At 37.9% G+C, this 12386-nt stretch overlaps 1 long non-coding RNA gene across 1 annotated transcript in view; it reads right to left on the bottom strand.

The window, feature by feature from the left end:
• Nucleotides 1-8115, bottom strand: part of LOC147916079 (uncharacterized) — a 68761-nt gene extending 60646 nt beyond the window's left edge. The window contains exon 1 of the long non-coding RNA XR_015553332.1: nt 7995-8115. This is a non-coding gene — a long non-coding RNA (uncharacterized LOC147916079). The remainder of the gene's footprint in view (nt 1-7994) is intronic.
• Nucleotides 8116-12386: the final 4271 nt, after the last annotated feature.

The following is a 12386-nucleotide window of genomic DNA, read 5'->3' as shown; positions in this document are numbered from 1 at the left end:
TTGGCGGATGTTAGCACAGGGCTGATCTCCTCACAAAAAAAAAAAAAAAAGACAGATAGCAGGCCGGATTTTGTCCATGGAACATAGTTTACTAATCCCTACTTAAAGAGAATCTTTTAAAATCGATTTTATATCATTCTTTTATTAACTCATCTATTCATTCAGAGGTGCAGAAAGGGAAAAGGGCAAGGCATAAATAAGGACAGAGAAATGTGCAGTCTAAATAAATGGTGCAATCTAAATAGTGTGTAATAGTGAGTAATAATAGTAAGTTCATCAGGGATCCTCGAACTGTAAGAGGCTGAAGGGAATAAATTTATAGAAATGAAATTTACCTATTTCAATCTTATATACACAGAAATGGGTTGAAAAATTTATAAAATCAGTCAGTCTTTTCCTCACAATTCCCTCCATATAGCATTGCATGAGGGTAATGGCTCACTCCTCAACCAATGAATATCTATGTGGATGACAAAGCCAAAATCTCCCAGTAGTGCCAAGCTGCATGCCACAGTAGCATATTATATTTACTCCCTGTTCTCTGTTGGCACTTGTTCTGGAATCTGACAATCATTTCATTTCCCAGGGCTACAATTTCCTCACCTATGAAAAGAATAGACTGGATTAGATGATATCTAAAATCCCTTCAAGTTTTAAAATTCTATTAAATAACAACCCATTTCTTACCTGATATCATCAGAGATCACAATGGAAATTTTCTGTCCCTTTTTGTCTTTGTAATAGCAAATCTCACATTAAGTTTTTACTCACGTCTAATGCTGCCATTTTACCAATCCTAGGCTGGCTACTCATTTCCATTCTTACGTTTCTATTTTTTAAGTGTCTTTTTTTGTTGTTGCTAACAATGAAAAATCATAAAAGATTATGAAGTAAAAAAAAGAAGGTAAATAAAGAAAGGATCAATGAAGTAAAATAAGTTTTTAAATAACACAACTTGAAAACTTTTCCTCTCAAAAAATACCCCATGAATAAAAATCACATTTTTTTTTTTTTTTTTAGTTTTCCTCTTTGTTGAACTACTTTTTGAATCTGTGGAAGAACATCAACAAAGGAGGCAGTCCTTGAAGCAGAACAATTGACAAATAGCTCCTCTAAGCAGCTGACAAAGACGCCATTGTGCCACCGCACAGCAGTTGGAAAATTTAATGAGGAAGAGAAGTAAAGAGTCAAATAATTGACTTTTTAAGAAACGAATCCCTTGAAAATTATGAGGAAGTTGTGGCATCACATGTAGTACACATAACAGGTTAATATTATTAATCTATTAATGACTAAAAGCATGGCCAGAGAAGCAGTGCATTGGTGCGCACCCGGGATCCGAACCCGGGCCGCCAGCAGCGGGGCGCGCGCACTTAACCACTAAGGCTCTAGGCAGGCCCCCACATGGGTAAATTTTAAAGAAAGGGAGGGATAAAAATAAAAAGAGGGCAGATTAAAAAATTAAACGTACATTCATAAGAGCACTTTTCTTTATCCTGTCTTCAATTATAGAATTTCTAATTGTGAAAAATAAACATTATAGACATCCACAAACTAAAATTTTTCATATATTACTTTCTTTATGTGCTAATTAAAAATAAATGTTCTTCCATCTAGTTCTGTTATGACTCAAATTTAAGTTTATTTATATATTTTGAGTAGAAGTAAAGAGACTATGGATAGAATGAACTCAAACAAAAACATACCTAGAATTAAAACTTCAGTCTTCTATCCTTTCAAATACTGGGATGATAGATGGGACCCAAGAGATATATGAGTAAATTGAAGGTTGCTACTAGACGTAATTGATGTTGCAGAAAGAATGCCAAAATTGGCTGTGGAAAACCTTGGTTCAAATTCTGGCTCTGTCTCTTACCAAACACTCAACTTTGTCAAAATTATTGAATCTTGTATTAGCTGTAAAGTTGGACTAACCATCTGCCCCTCATACTTAACAGTTGCTATGAAGTTCAAAAGAGATCATGTATATGTAAGAGTTTTAAAAATGGTAAAATGCTATAAAATTAGAAGTCAGGCTCGTCTGGAAGCACAGAGAAAGAGAAATGAATGGACTGAGAATCTGCAGAATTGAACTGGTTGCTAGTTCGGGTTCTGTCTTTAATTAACCAGGTGTTTTGGGTGAGTCATTCCCTCTGGATCTTAGATTTCTCTGTTGGAAAACAAGGAACATGTTGCTCTAGATGGTCTCTAGGATCTTTGGCTTGAAATTCTATAATTTATACCAGACAACGTTTTTTCAGGGTCTGGTATCTCTGTCAACATATCTTCTTCCTGAGTGAATTCATCTACTCCTGAATCAGCATAGCTATTTATGTTATTTATTTTTAAATTATAATCTTTGACTACTACGTTATAGGCTATTGAGCCCTAGTCTTTATCTCCAGTTCCCAATTCTTTCCAAAGGTCAGAAACCGTCCCTTGCATATACTAGAAATACATCACATACTACAGATGAAAACAATTAAATTGCTGTTTCACCTATCTCCAGAAATCAAACAAAAATATGCTTCCTTTGCAATTCCTCACTCAATTGGTGGCACTAAAAACCATCTTAGCAACATGGTTCTACAAAAGATAAAGAAAGAGAGAGAGAATCCCTCTTGACATTTCTTTTTCCATCATTCCCTTATCCAATTAATTACATGTCCTATAAAACTCAGTTCTTTAAATATTTATTTGTTCTACACAGGCTACATTTTCTAAAAGATAATATCAAAACAAGCCACTTAGGAAAAACTCATAAAAATAGAAATAAATAACCTAAAAAGAGAAAAAGAGAAATATCCCTATAATCCCATCTCTCAAAGCTAAACATTGTTAAGTTTATAGTACATCATTATTTTCTATACATTTATAAATATATAAGTACTATTATCTTATGAAACTAAAATAATATTTATAATACTTGGTAAATTTACTTACTATATAATTAAAAATGAATATCTTTTTGTGATTTATATATGAATATATATTTCCTAACTCATTCTTTTCAAAAGCCATATAGTAATTCATCCTATTAATGGGCATTTAGGTTGCTTACCATTTTTATAACATTCGAAAATTATTGGAGTGAATATATACCTGTATATATTGAGAAAGAAAATATATATTCACGTATATGCATATACATATATACAACATATGTGTAGACAATATATGTATACACATTGCACGCATTAGTCCTTTCTTTTTTAGAAGGTAAAACTTCCACTTTTAAAAAATCTGTCTCTCCCTTTCATTCAGTACCATCCTAATTAAGAAACTTAGTGTCTTTTCTCTGTTACCATGACAATTTCTTAACTGTTCCTAATGCTTACAAGCTTTTGGTCTTTAAATCTGTTTTCCACATCACCAGTCAAGTGTTTTATTTAAAACAGAAGTGAAAACATGATGGTGCTCTGCTTAAATGTGTTAATGTCTTTCAGACACCCTGAGGATAAAGCCAAGCTTCACAGATTGCCTACAAACCCTCCATGATCTTGTTCTCTCCAGTATTAGCCAATGTCATCTCTCTTGCTACTCCCTGGCTCCTAATTCAATTATAACATTAGTCATTTACATTGATTCCGGGCAGAATGGGTACGGTTACATGTGCCTACAATGCCTTCCCTACAGTTTTTGACTGCCTTACTTTTATTTATCCTCTAAGGCTTAGTTCAGATGTGATGTTTACCAGGAGGCTTTTGGTAAACCCTCAGACTGGGTTATGTACTCACTTTATGCATCCTTCACTCTCAAAGTCCTATCACCACTTTACCCTCTCGTTCTAATGTTCTCAAAGGGCAGGGACTGTATGTCATGCCTAATCCCTGGCATTCTATAAAGTATCAGTAATAGCCTACTGAACTTAATGGAGTTTAGACATTCAAGATTAACAAAATCTTAGGTTAATCTAGACTTTGTCAGTTGTCTGAAGAAAATTCTAAAGTATAAATTGCCCTAAGTTCAGAATTAATATCCGTGAGCGGCACCTCGTAGCCTTCTAAGCCCTCTCTATGGTCTCTCTAAACTCCCAAACCAAGCCTTTTAGTCCATCCGTCCACCCCACTCTGGCCCCACAGAAGCCAGAACTAAGACCAAGCCTACTGGGGAAGAATCTAAGCTTTCTAAAGTCAAAAGACTACAACTTTACCTTTATTTTTATTTCACACTTAACAGAGTACTTCATGTTACTTTTACTGAGGATCAGGTGCCCATAAGGGGAATGAGGGAAGTAAGAATGATCACGTGAGATTAAACCTGTAGGATCTTTACAAAGTAGACCATAGCAAAGGCTTATCTGACAGTAGGGAAATGTCTCAAATGTATTTAATAGAGAGATAAATCATTCGTCAATAGAAGAAAGAAAGAAATTTTAAAAATTGAAAAAATAAAGTCTTAGCAGGAAATTTGGTTTTGCCCTTCAATGTAACTGTCTAGGAAGAAGGATTCTTAGCTGTGGATTCTTGTGGATCTTTGTAGATGAATGCAAATTCAAGCATCATTAAACTTTTCAACCATTTTTGTTATTCTGATCCCACACTCACACAATGGGGGACTCTTCAAAATAATTAATAGCTCATATAACTTGGGCACTAAGCAACAAGTGCTACACTCAACCTGAATGAAACCAGCTATAGACAACAGCTATGGTCACTCAGGTGAATACTGGCTGGACATCAGCTTTGTTACTGTATTAGTTTCCTAGGCCTGCTGTGAAAAAATACCATAAATTGGGTGTCTTAAAACTATAAAAATTTATTCTCTCGCAGTCTGGAGACTAGAAATCTGAAATCAAGGTGTTAGCTGGGCTTGGTCCCTCTGAGATTGAGTAGAATCTTTCTTTGCCTCTTCCTAGTTTCTGGTGGTGACAGTCGGTCCTTGTTCCTTGTCTTGAAGTGGCATCACTGCAATCTCTGCCTCTGTCACCACATAGTGTCCTCCTTATGTGTGTCTTTCACGTCTTATACAGAGAAGAGTCATACTGGATTAAGGGACCACCCTCTTCCTATATGACCTCATCTTAAATTAATTACATCTGCAGATACCTTATTTCCAAATAAGATCGTATTCACAGATACTAGGGGTAAAGGCTTCAACATAATTTTGGGGGAAAATAATTCAACCCGTAACAGTTACCAAGCAACTGTCTTCTTTCAATGTCATCTCAGGTATAACTTACTCCTTGGAATGTATTATGGCATGGAATTTCAGAATTGTTATTACTGACAGAACGTTTGTGAGTTACTTTAAAAACTGGAAAATTTTCTGAGAAAACTGCCAATACAGATAGGCCATTCAATATATGTAGCCAACGGTAATTTCCTTAGACTACAAGGTTCAAAGACGGAACTTGGGTCTTGGAATATTCTTTCAGGTAATAAATGTCCTGTTGAGAGGCCTTTCAGAAGACACTAAAAGCTTGTTAAATTGCTATGCTAGATTCACGTTAGGGGGTGCAAATATTTAGTACATTTGTTGAATACGACAAAGAGGAGAAAAAAGTTATCAAAAACGAAACTTCTTGCCATAAAAAGTATTAGTATGATAATAAGTCAGAAATATATGTTCCGTTAAGTACAGCTTTGAAGCTTCACTCACAGCCAAAAATATGCCCTTAAGTTTCTCACTAATTATACCCCTGAGTTGTCACAGGAACAGAATGAAGATCTACCCATCTTATCTGCAATATATAAAAGTTCTTCATGTTTCTTTCATACCGTATCAAAGATACTCAGTTAACAGGACAAGGGCAGTGAAAGAAAGGAGACAATCAGAGTCTCCTGGAATACCTTTGAAAACTACGATTTGGTTTCTGAAAACACCAACAATTCTACCTCCATGACTCCCATGAAAGTCACGGTTTGGGGAGCTGCTGTTTCTGATGGTAGTTGGTGGTATTCTCAGTTATGTTTGAACAAAAAAAGAAAAGTGAAGAATTGCCAATCTGAAGAATGATGACTCTGTGTGTTAGAGTGAAAGAGTGAAATTCATCTGAGGCATCTGTCATGCTAGGTCATTTGCTTTCGTGTCTGGAGTAGACAGTGATTTTTCAGAGATGCATAGAGAAATATTAAGATTAAGAATAAACATATGCAAATATGCAAATATATGAATAACAAAACAAAACAACAAAAAATCAAAGAACTACCTTGGCACACTATGGAACTCCACGTAGAGTAGAGTACAAAGCTCTGGGTTTTATACGATTTGGCGCTAGGCAGACTTTTTTATTTTGTCCCAGCTTTGCATTTGCTGAACCATCTTAATTCAGCAATTAAAGAGAGGTAACACATTGCGGTAAACTTGTGAATATTTATATGCTTTTACATTTGGAGGAAGCTTCCAACACTGAACAAATAGTTAAGAGATTTATAAGAAGGCTTTTTGTTCAGCAGAAGGGGAGAACCTAGGGCCTTGCTATGTTATTGGAGGAAAGCTCTGCTTTGTAAGCTGAGCTACTTGCAGCTTTAGAAAGTGATGGCACCGCACATGAGGTGAAACAATAGGAGTCTTTTGTGAAAATATCAGGGGAAACAGCATCTGGCATCCAATGTCGCTTTGTAACAAGGAATAAAATGATTACAGGCATTATTTATAAAACAAGCTTTGTAGAGAAAATAACCTTTCCAAGACTTAGCAACATTAAGTAGTATAAGATAACTGCTAAAATTTCTGTCAAGTGTTCCAACAATACTAGTGAGAAAATCATTGCAATGAGTAAAATATCTTGATTCCCAGACAGTTTTACTATTAACAGTGTTCTACATTCCAAGTGTAAAAAGCTATACCTTGTATTAATTAACCTAAATATTCTTGTCAGGTTTGGTACCATAGCACTGAGGGCTGCCAGAACCGTAATTGTGTTTGAGTCCTGAATTTTTGCCAGTTCTGGATGCAGTCTCATTAGCATATTCATAAGTCACAGCCTTGTGCAGGTGCCAGAATGCTGCAAAATGTTTTGTGACTATTTGTTGCAGCAATAGAGGCAAGTAGTAAATTATCCTTAAAAAAATCCCATTATATACAATAAAACATAACATGTAATGCTATAAAGTAACTGCAAAGGCTTTTTAGCAATTATTCCACACCAAATGAAGCAATACTTTTTTTCTGAGCGATGTAAATAACAGGGATCCAGAGCAGAGGAAATAAAATAGAGATTTTCTTACATTAGTTGAATTTAGTTGTGATAAGTGATCAGCTACCATTTTCTGGATAGAAAAATTAGAATTTTCCACTAAATTAAAGTTTTAAATATTTATTTCTTAAATACCTTATTTCCACTAAATAAAATTCTAAATTATTATTTTTTAAAAATAGGAATACTATTTAACATTCAATCCCCCTTCAAGTGCACACGCACGCACACACACACGCATCATAGGCTTTGTTAATGGAGAAGATTGGTTAGGAAATAGTCTTATTCCCTTTATCCACTTACTTCAGAAAAGATTTGGTCACATTAAAAGAAAATCATGGGACACTCGGGAGTCAAGATGGCGGCGTAGGCAGACTCTGAACTCACCTCCTCCCGTGGACACAGCCAATCTACAACTACTCGTGGAAAAATTACCCCTGAGACAGAACTGAAAACTGGATAAGAGGAACTCCTGCAACAACGGACAAACCTGACTGGGGTAGAAGAGGCAGAGACTCCCTTCTGGAGAGGAAAAACGCCGCCTTCACAGGCCGCCAGCGTCACGGCTGCCGGGAGCAGCTCACAGGTACGCAGCCTCCCTGGAGACGCGGGGCCCTGAGCCGGGAGCGCCCCCGCTGTGGGCATATTGTGGACCCAGCACAATCGAGACCAGCGGCATAATATCTGACTTTGCCTGCTGCTAAAGCATTGGGGAGCACCCCCAGAAAACCCGGTTCACAAAGAAACTAAAACTGGCTCTTAAAGGGCCCGCGCACAAACTCACCCGTTCCAGAAAGCATCCTAAAATCACCAGAAAGAAAGGTGCACAGTGCTTTGGTGACAAGAGACTCACCTAATAGGTCCTGAGTGCATCTCAGTGAGGGGTGAGACCTCTCCAGGGACTGGGACATTGGCGGAGGCCATTGTTGTGGCCTGATGTGGGCGTGCTGAACAGACGCCATTGGAGTTCTCCCTGAGGCCTGCTAGCCCAGGGTCTGCCCCACCCGCTAGAGCACCGATTTAATCCAGCTCAGCCAGGGCAGGCAGCCCACCCTAGAGACTGGCCCCACCCAACACAAGCCCTCAGGCAACGTGTGGGCCTGCATGGATTGGTGACTGGATTCTCTGCAGCCTGGCAACTGAACCGACTTGAGAGGGGCAGGGTGTGCACAAGGAGCGGGTGGAGAGTGTGGGGCGGTGGCGGAGTGTGTGGGGCTCCCGCCATGGAGAGACTGGGTCCGCTTGGGGAGGTCGGGGCACTCACACGGGGCAGGACTGTGTTGACTATGTGTGGACCTGTGGGCAACAGGGCTTGTCAGCCGCAGAAGACTTGCGCTTCTCAAAGACCCACATAGGAGGTTTGCCCCACCTTCCAAAGCCTGAAACAATTGGGTGCTCCTGTGCCTGAGGCCAGCCCCACCCAGCTGCAATCCTCAGAGAGCTGACAAGAGACCTAATAGGCTAGAGGCTTACAGCAATTGTAAGGCCCTGAGCCTAACAACCTGCCATGCTGGGGGCCTACTCACTTAAAAGAAATACTGCAACATAAATGTGGTATTAGAGCTTACAGCCAACTGTGCTGGGGCTCCCCACACCTGATAAAGAGACTGAAGGGCCCACAACAACTACAAGCAGCTGAGCATTACAACAGCTGGCCAGGAGCATAACTCAGCCTCCCTGGGCGCCTATAGGGAGAGCTAACAGGCCACAATAGGACACACGTAGCCCACACAGGGGCCACCCCTGGAACATTGAGAACTGAGGGAAGCACACTGGAAGCTTCCTAAGGCATCACTTACATAAGGTCACCTATCCAAGAGCAGGAGACGTAGCTGACCTACCTAATACGTAGACACAAGACAGGGAAAGAGGCAAAATGAGGAGGCAAAAGAATACATTCCAAGTAAGGGAACAGGACAAAACCCCAGAAAAGGAACTAAGTGAAACAGAAATGAGCAACCTACCCAACAGAGAGTTCAAACTAAGAGTGTTAAGGATGCTCACTGATCTGGGGAGAAGAATAGATGAACTCAGTGAGAATGTCAACAAAGAAATGGAAGATATAAAAAAGAACCAATCAGAAATGAAAAATACAATACTGGAAATGAAAAATTCATTAGAGGGACTCAAAAGCAGAGTAGAGGATACAGAAGAACGGATCTGTGAGCTGGAAGAAAGACTAGAAGAAATTACCCAAGGTGAACAGGTAAAAGAGAAAAGAATTAAAAAGAGTGAGGACAGTCTAAGGGACCTCTGGGACAACATCAAGCACACTAACATCCGTGTTATAGGTGTCCCGGAAGGAGAAGAGCGAGACAAGGGGGCAGAGAATCTATTTCAAGAAATAATAGATGAAAACTTCCCTAGCCTAAGGAAGGAAGCAGACATCCAGGTACAGGAAGCACAGAGAGCCCCAAACAAGATAAACCCAAAGAGGCCCACACCAAGACACATCATAATCAAAATGTCCAGAATTAAAGATAAAGAGAGAATCCTAAAAGCCGCAAGAGAATGTCAAGTTACATACAAAGGAAACCCCATAAGGCTATCAGCTGACTTCTCAGCAGAAACCTTACAGGCTAGAAGAGAATGGCACGATATATTTAAAGTGCTAAAAGGAAAAAACTTACAGCCAAGAATACTCTACCCAGCAAGGTTATCATTCCAAATGGAAGGAGAGATCAAAATTTTCCCAGATAAGCAAAAATTAAAGGAGTTTGTCACCAAGAAACCAGTGCTACAAGACATGTTAAAGGGACTGATTTAAGGGGAAAAGAGAAGACCACAAATAGGAAAAATTATCTATTTCCATGATAAGAGGGAAATGGATACAAATGCACAAAAAAGAGGTAAGATATGATATAAAAAACATAAAAGGAGGGAGGAGGGGAGTTAAAGAGTACAGCTTTCAGACAGAGGTCAAACTAAAGTGACCATCAATTTTGTATAGAAGAAGAAAGGAACAGAAAGGACTAGTAAAACACTGAGAAAAAAACAAAAAGTTCAAAAATGGCAGTAAGTACATACTTATCAATAGCTACTTTAAACGTCAATGGACTAACTGCTCCAATTAAAAGGCATAGGGTGGCTGACTGGATAAAAAAACAAGACCCATATATATGCTGCATACAAGAGACACACTTCAGACCTAAAGACACTCACAAACTGAAAGTGAAGGGATGGAAAAAGATACTCCACGCAAATGGCAATGAAAAGAAAGCTGGGGTAGCAGTACTCATATCAGACAAAATAGATTTCAAAACAAAAACTGTAAAAAGAGACAAAGAAGGGCATTACATAATGATCAAGGGAACAATCCAACAAGAGGATATAACACTTGTAAATATCTACGCACCCAATGTAGGTGCACCTAAATATATAAAGCAATTATTAACAGACATAAAAACAGAAATAGTAACACAATAATAGTAGGGGACTTTAACACTCCACTTACACCAACGGATAGATCATCCAAACAGAAGATCAATAAGGAAACATTGGCCTTAAATGACATACTAGAACAGATGGACCTAGTAGATATATACAGAGCATTCCATCCAAAAACCGAAGAATACACGTTCCTTTCAAATGCACATGGAACATTCTCCAGGATTGATCACATATTAGGCCACAAAACAAGTCTCCATAAATTTAAGAAGATTGAAATAATACCAAGCATCTTTTCTGACCACAACGATATGAAACTAGAAATCAACTATAGGAAGAAAATCAGAAAAGCCACAAATACATGGAGATTAAACAAAATGCTACTGAACAACGACTGGGTTAACGAAGAAGTCAAAGAAGAAATCAAAAAATACCTGGAGACAAATGAAAATGAAAATACGACATGCCAGAATTTATGGGATACAGCAAAAGCGGTTCTAAGAGGGAAGTTTATAGCGATACAGGCCTATCTCAACAAACAAGAAAAATCTCAAATAAACAATCTAACAATGCACCTAAAGGAACTAGAAAAAGAAGAACAAACAAAGCCCAAAATCAGTAGAAGAAGGGAAATAATAAAAATCAGAGCAGAAATAAATGAAATAGAGACCAAAAAAACAATAGAAAAATTAATAAAACCAAGAGCTTGTTCTTTGAAAAGATCAACAAAATAGACAAACCTTTAGCTAGACTCACCAAGAAAAAAGAGAGAAGGCACAAATAAGTAAAATCAGAAATGAAAGAGGAGAGGTTACAACAGACACCTCAGAAATACAAAAGATTATAAGAGAATACTATGAAAAGCTATATGCCAACCAATTCGACAATCTGGAAGAAATGGATAAATTCTTAGAATCATACAACCTTCCAAAACTGGATCAAGAAGAAGTAGAGAATTTGAATAGACCAATCACCAGTAAGGAGATCGAAACAGTAATCAAAAACCTCCCCAAAAATAAAAGTCCAGGACCAGACGGCTTCCCTGGTGAATTCTACCAAACATTCAAAGAAGACTTAATACCTATCCTTCTCAAACTCTTCCAAAAAATTGAGGAGGGGGGGAAGCTCCCTAACTCATTCTACGAAGCTGGCATTACCCTGATACCAAAACCAGACAAGGACAACACAAAAAAAGAAAATTACAGGCCAATATCACTGATGAACATCGATGTGAAAATCCTCAACAAAATACTAGCAAATCACATACAACAATACATTAAAAAGATTATACACCATGATCAAGTGGGATTTATTCCAGGGATGCAGGGATGGTTTAACATTCGCAAATCAATCAACGTAATACACCACATTAATAAAATGAAGAACAAAAATCACATGATCATCTCAATAGATGCAGAGAAAGCATTTTACAAGATATAGCATCCATTTATGATAAAAACTCTGAATAAAATGGGTATAGAAGGAAAGTACCTCAACATAATAAAGACCATATATGACAAACCCACAGCTAATATCATCCTCAATGGTGAAAAACTGAAAGCCATCCCTCTAAGAACAGGAACCAGACAAGGATGCCCACTGTCACCACTCCTATTTAACATAGTATTGGAAGTCCTAGCCAGAGCAATCAGGCAAGAGAAAGAAATAAAAGGGATCCAAATTGGAAAGGAAGCAGTGAAACTGTCACTATTTGCAGATGACATGATTTTATATATAGAAAACCCTAAAGAATCCACCAGAAAACTTTTAGAAGTAATAAACGAATATGGTAAAGTTGCAGGATACAAAATCAACATACAAAAATCAGTTGCATTTCTGTACACTAACAACGAAGTAG

The sequence above is a fragment of the Ceratotherium simum genome, chromosome 10 (genome assembly GCF_057802395.1).
Source record: "Ceratotherium simum simum isolate JZ-2026a chromosome 10, ASM5780239v1, whole genome shotgun sequence".
In the NCBI taxonomy this organism is placed as follows: Eukaryota; Metazoa; Chordata; class Mammalia; order Perissodactyla; family Rhinocerotidae; genus Ceratotherium; species Ceratotherium simum.
Note: the sequence above shows the minus strand (reverse complement) of the source record. Positions and strands in the feature narration are given on the sequence as shown.